Raw genomic sequence first — 12,685 nt, forward strand, 5'->3', positions numbered from 1 at the left:
ATGTCCATCAACAGATGAATGGATAAACAAAATGTGGTGCATACACACAATGGAATACTACTCAGCCACAAAGAGAAATGAAGTCTCGATTCACGCTGCAACATGAATGAACCATGAAAACCTGCTGAGCAAAGTCAGTCAGTCGCAAAAGGACAAATACTTTATGAGCTCACTTCCATGAAATAAGTAAATATATAGAAACCAGAGATTACTAATGGCTACCAGGCGTGGGAGGTAGGGGGAAAGGGGGAGTTTTTGCTTAGGGGCACTGAGTTTCTGTTAATGGTGGTGGAATGATCTGGAAAAGGATCACAAGAATAGTTGCATAACTTGAAGAATGTAATCAGTGTCACTGAATTGTTCGTGTAGAAATTGTTGAGCTGGCATATGTTTTGTTACATATATTTTCACCACTAAAAAAGTACAAAATAAATTAACAGTAATTCCTTAATATTAATTATCATATCCAATCAGTGTTCAAATTTCTCTAATTATCTTATATGATTTTTTTTTTTACTTTGGTTTGTTCAAATAAGGATCCAAACACAATCCATACATTGCATTTAGCCAAGTCTGCCAAATCTCTTCGGTTCTATAGTTTCTCCTCCCTTGAAGAAACTGGGACATTTATTCTGTAGTTTCCCATATTCTAGATTTTGTTGACTGTATCCTTATGAGGTTATTTCACACGTTCCTCTTTCTCCTGCATTTCATGCAAACTGGTTGTTTCATCTAGAGGCCTGATGAGATACAGGTTTGACTTGTTTTGGCAAACAGACTTAGTCGTGGTATAATAAGGAGAAATGGTGGCGCAGTGGTTAAGCACTCAGCTGCGAACTGAAAGGTTGGGGGTTCGAACCCACAAGCCACTCCTCGGGAGAAAGATGTGACAGTCTGCTTCTGTAAAGATAATGGCCTTGGAAAACCTATGGGGCAGTTCTACTCTGTCCTATAGGGTCTCTATGAGTCAGAATCAACTCGATGGCAAACAGGTCTTTTTTATTTTTTAAGCAGTGTAGTGTCCTTTCAGTAGAAGGCACACAGAGTCTGGCTGCCTTTTCAAAAGGTTAGTGGTCTCTGATGCATGCTGCTAGATCCACATTTTCTTAGGAGCTTGCAAAACGGTGATATTCCAGTTCTATCATTCCAACAGTATTAGCTGGAATCATTCCATAAAAAGAAACTTTCCTTATCAAGTACCCTGAGGTACAGTTAAAGTCCCTGGGTGGTGCAAATGTTTTACACTTGACTACTAACCTAAAGGTTGGTTTGAATCCATCCAGCGGCACCAAGGAAGAAAGGCCTGGTGAACTGTTTCCGTAAAGATTACAGCCAAGAAAATTCTACGGAGCAGTTCTACTCTGTAACACATGGGGTCGCCATGAGTCGGAATTGACTCACCAGCAACAGGGTGAGGGTAAAGTTTGCAAAGGAAAGGCAGGATATATGCTTGATTCTTTCCCTTTACTACTCTTAGATGAGTTAGTTCCCTAGTACCCTCCAAATGCAACGAGTTTGTGATAATCAGTATGAGCTCATGAGAGCAAAACGTATTTGATGTGTTTCATCCTATGGCAATTATTATCTTTATTGATGCTTAAATTAACCCATTTTTGGCCAGTGGGAACCTATTAAGTGAGCTCTTGAGTCCTTTTGACATGACTTTAATAGTCTTTGATAGCTTCCTTGTTTATCAGCATGCCAAGATGTTTCAGGCTTATCTTATATATTCTCAACCCAGACCCGGAGTCAGCCATTTCTCCAATGGGCTCTGGCTTCTTTCAATGGGAAGATGGTAGATACCATAATCAGACACTTGAGGTGCTCACCGCTACTGAGTTCATCATTGTTTCTAGCGCTTTTCAGTAAACAGCTCTAGGAAGGTTCCCCCACCAAAAAAAAAAAAGTCATGAGTTTATTTGGATTGACCAATTCAAATACATAACTAAGGGGTTTCTACTTAACCTCATTCTTTGTACATCTTTTCTCCTTTCTCCCACCCAAAAATTTGGTTTAATGACACAACCAGTTTTTTTTACTTGCTTTACCCCACAAAAAACACACAATAGTTAAAAATAATACCAACATGATTACTAAAAACAGTTTGGAAAATTTGAATTATTTATTGTCATGGATTGAATTGTTTCCCCCAAAATATGTGTCAACTTGGCTAGGCCATGATTCCCAGTATTTTGTGATTGTAGTCCAGTTTGTGATCTGATATAATTTTCCTCCATTTTGTGATGTATTGTAAATCTTAACCTCTGCTTGTCGTTAATGAGGCAGGATTAGGTTATATTAAAGAGGATTAGGTTATATTTGTTATGTTAATGAGGCAGGATTAGGGTACATACATCACACTTACTTAAGTCAGCACCCTTACTCAGATCACACCCCTGATCCCATGTAAAGGGAGTTTCCTAGGGGCGTGGCCTGTATCACCTTTTATCTTACAAGGAGATAATACGAGAGAGAAGTGAGCAGAGAGGAGGGACCTCATTACCATTAAGAAAGAAGAGCCAGGAACGGAGCATGTCCTAGGGTTCCTGTGCTGAGAACTTCCTAGACCAGGAGAAGATTGATGTCAAGACACATGGAGATCTCCAAGGAACGCTGGGCCCACCTATGTTGAAAGGAGACGAAGACCGTCCCCCAGAGCCCACAGAGAGAGAAAGCCTTTCCCTAGAGCTAGTGCCCAGAATTCAGACTTCTAGCGTCCTAAACTGTGAGAGAACAAATTTCTTTTTGTTAAAGCCATCCACTTACAGTATACCTCACTGGGGTTGTACAAGCACATTACTATGTTTTCAAGTCCCCTTGAAATAGTTGCTGTCTGTGTGGCTACACCACCAACTTGATATACATTTAGGTTCATTTCTTGCACTTTACTTATTTTTAGGGATTGACATTTTTTATAGTTTATTTTTTTATTGTTGTTGTTGAGCAGGGATTACCTGTTAAATTTAACTTTGTTTTATAATTATATAAAATATTTACATGCCTTAAACTTATAAAATATTTACATGGTTCCAAAGCAGGGTGGGGTGGGGGAAGCATATGCAAAGAACTGGCTCCTATCTCTGTTCCTTCCACTCTATTCCCTTTCTCCTCCTGTAAATAACCATTTCTTGAAACATTACTATTGGTTACTTTTTTAATATAAGAAAATGCATATGTAGATGTGTTTCCCTCCTTTCTTAGGCTTGCGTTTGTAAATACTACATGATTTTTTCCAACTTCTCTTTTTCACTGAGAAATCTGTCCCCCCTGAGACACTTCAGAGTCGTTTATAAGACGTGTTCCTCACTTCTTTTTAGAGTTGCAAAGTATTATGTACTGCACTGTAATTATTTCAAACAGCCCCATAGTGAGGGATCGATCTATCTATCTATCTATCTATCGATCTATCTTGTTGTTGAGAACATACACAGCAGAAAACACACCAATTCAACAGTTTCTACATGTACTGCTCAGTGACATTGATTACATTCTTTGAGTTGTGCAACCATTCTCACCCTCCCTTTCTGAATGGCTCCTCCCCCATTAACATCAGTTCACTGCCCCCTAAGGTTCCTATCTAATCTAGAGTTGCTATTGTCACTTTAGTCCCATATAGATAGCTCTTAAGAAAGCATAATCCTCAAAGCAGACATTGTATACTAGTTAAGCTAGACTACTGTTTGGTTTTAAGACTTCAGAGGATATTTTTGGTTTAAGGTTGAAAGATGATCTCAGGGCAATAGTTTCAGGGGTTCATCCAGCCTCCATGCCTCCAGAAAGTCTGGAGTCCATGAGAATTTGAAATTCTGTTCTGCATTTCCCCCTTTGATCAAAGATTCTTCTGTAGAATCTTTGATCAAAATGTTTAGTAGTGGTAGCCAGGCAGCATCCAGTTCTCCTGGTCTCATGGCAAAGGATGCAGTTGATCATGGAGGCAATTAACCACACATTCTATATCCTCCTCCTATTTCTGCTAGTGAGGATCTTAACTAACCTCTCTCAGAAACTGACAGAAAACAAAGGCCAAAAAAAAAATCAGTAAGGACATAGAAAACCTAAACAATTGTAATTAACACATGTAGAACACCACACCCATCAATGACAGGGTATATTATTTTACTTGAAACACACACACACACACACACACACACACACACACACACGCACGCATACACGGAACACTTAGAAATTGATGATATCCTGGGCCATAGAGCAAATCTCAAAGTTCAAAAGATTTATATCATACAAAGGAGTCCCTAGTTGTGCAAATAGTTAACACGCTCAGCCGCTAACCAAAAGGTTAGAGGTTCAAGTCCACCCAGAGGCGCCTCCAAAGAAAGTCCTAGTGACCTGCTTCTGGACAATGAAGCACTGAAAACCCTATGGAGCACAGTTCTATTCTGATACTCATGGGGTCACTATGAGTCAAAATCAACTTGATGGCAACTGGTTTATAACATACAAAGCTGAATTTGATCAAGCTTCTAGGCCAGCAGTGAGCAACAGAACCTTCTGTAATAGTGGAAATGTTCTATGTCTGCGTTGTCCAATATGGCAGCCACTAGTTTACATGGGACCACTGAACACTTGAAATATGGCAAGTGAAATAAAAAAAAAAACCATTGCTGTTGAGTTGATTTCAACTCATAGTGACCCTATAGGACAGAGTAGAACTGCCCATAGGGTTTCCAAGGCTGCAAATCTTTACAGAAGCAGACTGCCACGTTCTTCTCCCACAAAGCAGATGGTGGGTTTGAACCACAGAACTTTCGGTTAGCAGCCACGAGCTTAACCACTGCGCCACCAGGGCTTCTTTCGCAAGTCAGATAGAGGAAGTGAATTCTTACATTTTATTTAATGTTAATTAATTTAAATGTAAATAGCCATGAGTGGCTAGCGACTAGAGTTTTAGGCAGCACAGGTCTAGATTTAACTTCCCATTCAAAGGAAAACAAGGTATTTAAAAAAAAAAAAAAAAAAACTTAAAACAACACTGTAGTACACCATCACCTAAATCCAGACTGGAAAACTCTTCAGGACAAACTATCCAGTTTCTTCAACATTTGGTGAAGAAAATTGCAAGGGAATCCATAAATTATAAGAGAGGAGAGAGGACAATGCAAACCAAAACCAGAATGACATGCAACTTCACACCCCTTAGGATGGCTACAACCCAAAAATCAGATAATAACAATTGTTGGTGAGGACAGACAGAAAGCAGGATGCTCATACGTTGCTGATGGGAATATAAAATGGTACAGCTTTGGAAAAACAGTCTGGCAGCTCCTCAAAGAGTTAAACATAGAGTTACTACACTGAAAAAAAAAAAAAAAACCATACCTGTTGCCGTTGAGCCGATTCCCACTCATAGAGACCCTATAGGACACAGTAGAATTTCCCCAGAGGGTTTCCAAGGAGCTGCTGGTGGATTTGAACTGCTGACCAAAGCCTAGTCCATAAAACATGAAAAATTAGATAGGAACCTTAGGGGGAGGTGAGTTCATGTTAATGGCGGAGGAACAACTCAGAAAAGAAGGGTGAGAATGGTTGCACAACTGGAAGAACATGAATGTCACTGAACTGCACAGGCAGAAAGGGTTAAATTGGTGTATGTTTTGCTATATGTATTCTCAACAACAACAACAACAAAAATTCCCAGAACTGTATGCTGGAAAAAAAAGAGATAACAAGAATGAAAAGAACAGCTAGAATGGAGGAAAAGATATTTCTAACACACAGAGTCTAAGGAATTAATCAGAAAGATTCAAAGAGCTCAATATAAAAATGGACACATTATAGAAAATAAAATGGCTAACAAAAATATGAAATTTGCAAAGTTATACCCCAGTGGAATATAATTTCAACCTTGCTAAATTGGCAGAAAGTTGAAAGCCTGACAAGACAGGTTGGCAAGGATATGGAGCAAGAGAAACTCTCAAACTCTTGATAAAAGTGTAAATTGATATAACTATTTTGGAAAACATTTGAGCATAACCAGGTAAAACTGAAGACACAGAGCCTATGACCAAGCAACTTCATTTCTGTTGCTTATGTGCAAGACAAACACAAGAAAATGTGTAGCAACGTCATTTGTAACAACCTAAACCAGGGAAAATCCTCAATTTCCTTCAATCATAGAACAGATACATTGCTATCGTTACTGCCTTGAAGTCCCTAGGTGGCACAAACGGTTTGCGCTTGACTGCTAACCAAGGTTGGCAGTTCAAACCCATCCAGCGGTACCACGGAAGAAAAGGGATGGTGATCTGCTTTCATAAAGATCACAGCCAAGAAAACCCTACGGAGCACAGTCCGACTACGTAACACACGGCGTCGCCACGAGTCAGAACCGACTCGACAGCAACGAACAATAACAGCAATGCACGCAGCACTGTGCCAAGTGTTCTTCACATATGAATTCATTTTAAATCTTCCAACAATCCTATGAGGCAATAGGTACTTTAACTCCCATTTTACAGATGAGGCAACTGAAACACACCCCCCGCCAAAAAAAAAACCACTGCTGTGAGGTCGATTCCGACTCGTAGACACCCTATAGGACAGATATAGGACAGAGTAGAACTGCCCCCATAAGGTTTCCAAGGCTGTAAGTCTTTACAGAAGCAGACTGCTACATCTTTCTTCCACAGAGTGGCTGGCAGGTTCGAACCACCGACCTTTTGGTTAGCAGCTGAGCGCTTTAACCACTGTGCCACCAGGGCTCCAACTGAGGCACAGACGGGTTAAATAACTTGCCACATAACTAGTACAAGTTGACCAATATTCAAACCTAGACAATCTGGCTCCAGAATCCATGCCTTTTTTTTTTTTTAAACACACTCCAGAGAGACACACAAGAGAAGCTGTCAATAAAAGGAAAGACATCAAATCTTGGATAGAAAGAGTCAACAAAGGTGTTTAATTCAACCAGTATGCTGTGCACAGCAGTGAGTGAATGAATTGCCATTAACATAGTTCACTCTCAAAAACTATTGTTCAAAGAGAGCAAGTCACAGGAGAATATAATTTGATTCTATCTTAATAAAGGCCCCCAACAAGCAAAACTAAGCAATAGATTGCTGGAGGATACACTCATAGGTGGCAAAACTACAAAGAAAACCAGGGATAGTGCTTCCTATCTTACACTGGACAAAGGCATAGGGGTATATATTTTATTATTCTTTAAGTTATGCATATACATTATATATACTCTTCTCTTGAACAGACTCTTCTGATTTTGTTTGTGGCATTTTTTTTCCTGTGGAGAAATGTCTGACGAACTGTGTAAAAGTGAATTTTTCCTGTATGGCATCTAAGATTCCAGCACTATTTACCTCTTCTCGGATCCCTCTGAGTTTCTTATACTCTACAAATCAAGCCTCTTAAACTCACTTCTCTGGGTATTTGTTCCTTCACGTCAGTTCTTCACTCATAGTGGAATCATAATTATTTCCTTAACAGATTTTCTGTAAAGATTTGAGGCAATACCGATAGGCTCTAATACAAAGTTGTCCCTCTCCAAGAAGGAGTAAATAACCCAATCATGATATTACCATATGACCCAGCAATTCCACTCCTAGGTATATGCCCCAAAGACTTGAAAGCAGGGATGCAAACAGATACTTGTACACCAAATGTTCACTGCAGCACTATTCACGATAGCCAAAAGGTAGAGACAACTGAAACATCCATCAACGGATGGATAACCAAAAAGTGCTATATACACACAATGGAATATTACTCAGCCGTAAAGGGAAATGAAGCTCTCTGATGCATGCTATCACGCAGATGAACCTTGAAAACACCATGCTGAGTGAAATGAGTCAGACACAAAAGAACAGGTATCGTATAATCCCATTTATGAAATGCCTAGGATAGGCAAATGCATGGAGATCGGCAAATACTCTGAGAAGCTGGACTATATGAAGAACATGGCATCAAGAGTGGAGGAAGACTCATTAACAGCCGGCGACGTGCAGATGACACAACCTTGCTTGCTGAGAGAGAAGAGGACTTGAAGCACTTACTGATGAAGATCAAAGACCACAGCTTTCAGTATGGATTATACCTGAACATGAAAAAAAGGAAAATCCTCACCACTGGGCCCATAAACAACATTGTGATAAATGGTGAAGAAATTGCAGATGCCAAAGATATTATTTTACTTGGATCCACAATCAATGACCCTGGAAGCAGCCGTCAAGAAATTCAACAACATATTGCATTGGGCAGATTTGCTGCACAAGACCTCTTTAAAGTGTTAAAAAGCAAAAATGTCACTTTGATGACTAAGGTATGCCTGACCCAAGCCATGGTATTTTCAATCACCACATATGCATGGGAAAGCTGGACAGTGAATAAAGAAGACCAAAAAAGAGTTGAGGCACTGTAATTGTGGTGTTGGACCGGGTAGTGTTTTGTTCTGTTTTACACAGGGTCACTATGAGTCAGAACTGACTCGACGGTTTGAAACAACAAACAATTGTGGTGTTGGTGAGGAATACTGAATATATCATAGACTTCCAGAAGAATGAACAAATCAGTTTTGGAGGAAGCACAGACAGAATACTCCTTAGAAGGGAGGATGGTGAGACTTTGTCTTGCTTTCTTTGGATATGTCATCAGGAAAGACCAATTGCTGGAGAAGGACATCATGTTTGGTAAAGTGGAGAGCCAGCAAAAACAAGGGAAACCCCCAACAAGATGGATTGACACAGTGGCTGCAACAGTGGGCTCAAACATAGCAATGATTGTGAGGAAGGCGCAGGACCGGGCAACATTTTGTTCTGTTGTACATAAGGTCCCTAAGAGTAGGAGCCAACCTGATGGCACCTAACAACAACAGAGACCAGAGGTGGGTGACAATAGAAAATGGGGAAGGTATTGCTTAAGAGGCAATGAGTTTCTGCTAAGGGTGATGAAACAATTTGGAAATGTTTGCACAATGTGGTGAACGTGATTGACGTCACTGAATCGTACAAGTAACAAAATGTTGAAATGGCAAATTTTTTATTGTATATCTATCTATCTATATATATTTGTTATATATAGTTAAACCACAATAAAAATAAATAAAAAAATTAAAAGCAAAAAAACGATAGTCACAGTAATAATAATAATACTGAGAAGTGACTAAGTTCCAAAGCCAGTGAGAGGCAGAGCTGGGCTTCAGCCCACATTCGCCATTCGAAACTCATCCATCTTTCCCCTACTCAGTTCAGCCTTATGTATCAAATGCAAATGTTTTGTCTACATCTGTTTTGCTGTCCAATGTTATACTTTATCCCTCGTAACCACCTTTGAATTTAGAATTAGGTTTACTTACATCTGAGTGAGAAGCACGGATTTGTCCTTCATCTTTAGCAAGGAGGTTGTTCTTCTGGAAGGCCAGAAGGAGGCACTTGACTAGGTTTGCTCGCCCTGCTTAAACCACGAAATTAAAACCCTAGCCACGATGGTCTCAAAACAGTTCTAGAGCTATTCCAAGGACTGCTATGTGGTTCAATTTGAGTGGTACTGAAAGAGACCTCAACTTCTCCAGACATTTCCGCATTTTGCATAAAGCATAGCATTGGCTAAAAATTTATCACTGCACCCCTTTGCTTTGGGCTAAGGTGTGGTGCTTAGATTAAAGTGGATGGGACACAGGTTTAGGAGGTCTTGGCAAAAAGAAAGGAAGTAAGCTGGAAAGCAAAAGCTTGAGAAGTTCCCGGGAAGACATATCTCCCTAAACCTACTGCGGGGTATACTGTGGGAGCTCAAGGGAGCATCATCCCCCTCCTGTGGCGGCTGATGCACCACCAACACACACCAAGTGGTAGTGGGCTGATTTCCTCATTTAAGTAGAAAGTAGACGCTACTATCTCTATTTTTCAATTGAGGCTGAACTATGCAAAGCCCGTGGGTGGTAAGTACATGACCCATGGGTGGGTGAGCAAGGCAGGATTCAAACAAGCAGCTGGACTTCAGAGCCTTTGCACCCAGCCTCCAAGTTCTACCACCTCACAAGAGACTCTAAGCAGTGAGGAGAAAGGTACAAAATGGAAGAGAAGGACTGAGAAGAGAGTCTGAAAACCAGTCTTCTCAATAGAAGCTTGATCTACTCCAGTTTTGCCGAGCCACCGCCATCTGCCTGGCAAGTCATGGTGACCCCATGCCTTTCAGAGTAGAACTGCTCCATAGGGTTTTCAAGGCTGTCATCTTTCAGAAGCAGATCACCAGGCTTGTCTTCTGACATGCCTCTGGGTGGGTTCAAACTGCTAACCTTCCAGCACTCAACCACATGCGGGAGCCCTGTGTTCAGTTCCCGGCCAAGGTTCCTCATGTGAATCCACCACCTGTCTGTCAGTGGAGGCTTGCATGTTGCTATGTTGCTGAACAGGTTTCAGTGGATCTTCCAGACTAAGACAGAGTAGGAAGAAAGGCCTGGCAATCTACTTTGGAAAATCAACCAATGAAAACCTGTATGGACTAGAGTGTTTCATTCAGTTGTTCAGAGGGTCACCATGAGTCAGGGGCTGACTCGACAGCAGCTAACAACAAAAGTTTATGGGTAAAAGCTCTCATTTTTCCTGACGGAATTACAGAATCCTTGGTGACTGAGTATTGAACACCATGGGATGTCTGCATTCTCTTTCCAGTTTAACCAGAAAGCAACCCACCCAATTCAAAAGACAGTTCTTAATGAATCCCATGTCGCTGTGTCTCAATTGCAATTTTTGCTGTATCCAGGGACTCACCTTTCCTATTTCTGACTCAGTTGTTTTCTTTGCATTGATGCAGGAAGAACAAAGGGCCTGCTTTCATCCTGTTCTGAGTAATAATGTCTGAGCAGCAATGCGTTGGGTTTGCTAGTTATTTTTCCTGATACACATTAAGAGGTAACCATGCCTTAAAAAACTCGATGGCACCCAACAACAATGACAACAACATGCCTCCAAAAGGAGCCCTGGTGGTGCAGTGGTTAAGCACTCGGCTGCTAACCAAAAGGTAGGTGGTTCGAATCCACTAGCTGCTCTGTGGAAGAAAGATGTGGCACTCTGCTGCTGTAAAGATTACAGCCTTGTAAAGCCCATAGGGCAGTTCCACCCTGTCCTATAGGGTCGCTATGAGTCGGAATTGACTCCATGGCAATGGTTTTTTTTTTTGGTATGCCTCAAAAAGTGGAATATAGAACTACCATATGACCCAGAAATTCTCCCCTAGGTATATACCAAAGACCTGAAAGCAGCAACATGAACAGACCCATGTACACCAATATTCACTGCAGCAGTACTCACAATAGCCCAAAAGGAAACAATCAAAATGTCCTTCAACAAATAGATTAATGGCTAAACAAAATGTGTTATGTACATACAATGGAATATTACTCAGCCATAAAGAGGAATGAAGCCTGATGCATACCACAACATGGGTGAACCTAGAAAATATTATGCTGAGCAAAGTAAATCAGTCACAAAATGACAAATACTGTATGATCTCACTTATAGGAAATACACAAACATACAGAAACAAAAAAATTCTTAGTGGTTACTAGGAGTGGGAGGGAGGGGGAAGGGGGAGTTTTTGCTTGGGGTGCCTTGAGTGTATGTTAATGGTGGTGGAATAATTCGGAAAAGGCTATTGAGCATGGTTGCACAATTTGAAGAATGTCATCAATGTCACTGAATTCTACGTGTAGAAACTGTGGAATTGGTGTATGTTTTGTTGTGTATATTTTCATCACAAATTTTGTTAAGGCACAAGAAAAAGAGGTAGCTATGTTCATCTCTGTCCTGGCTGAAATCAAGTAGCTACTTCTGCTGTGTGAAAATAATCTGATTTTTTTATTTAAGCTGTAATTTTTTTTTTTACAAAAATTCTCAACAAATGATTAAAAAACATGACATGAAAATCTATTAGTGGCTATATCTTTAGCAGGTATGAAGAGGGTTGAATGGGAAGGGGCATGCAAGGGGCTTCTGGGGTGCTGTCATGTTCTATGTCTTGACCCAGATGGTGATTACCGCATTTTACACGTATAATGCACGTGCTATACTTTTTTTTGCCAACTGGGCCCTCCCCGACAAGGTATTCTCATAAGCACATTCTGCTAATTTTTTTTACAGCAACATGTAAAAAATTAGCATAGTGCTTAGAAAATACATCATGGGGGGAGGGCGCAAAAAAAGTATAACAAGTGCGTTATTTGTGTAAAAATACAGTACGTGGGTGTGTGCATTCTAATAATTCATTAAGCTGTGCCTTTTATGCACTTTTCAGTATGTGGGTTATATCTCAAATAAAAAGTCTTTTTAAAAATGCCAGATGCCATGATTCTGCTTCTCCTCTAAGAAAAGATTAGGAGACAGAGGTTCCTGTGAGAAACCCCACAATTTTGTTTCCCACTTACTCTTTAGAGAATTGTAGCTTGGGTAACCAGCTAGCTGAGAAGCCTTGCTTTATGTCAAAAATTTAGTTAGACTTGTGGAGCTAACAGGTAAGTAGCAAAACCAAAAGGGAGCAACGTAGTAGATGGAGGTTGTCTACATACATTGAAGGGAATATATCAATACTCTCTTGTATTTTCAAAACAATGTAGGATTTTGTTTTTCTATTTCTTCGCTAACACAGAATCCTATGGTTGTCTTATGTCTAAAGCTTCAAAACTGACAAGGATTTCAGCCACAATCTTACAAGCAAGACC

This window comes from Trichechus manatus, unplaced genomic scaffold (assembly GCF_000243295.1).
Source record: "Trichechus manatus latirostris isolate Lorelei unplaced genomic scaffold, TriManLat1.0 scaffold00061, whole genome shotgun sequence".
Classification (NCBI taxonomy): Eukaryota; Metazoa; Chordata; class Mammalia; order Sirenia; family Trichechidae; genus Trichechus; species Trichechus manatus.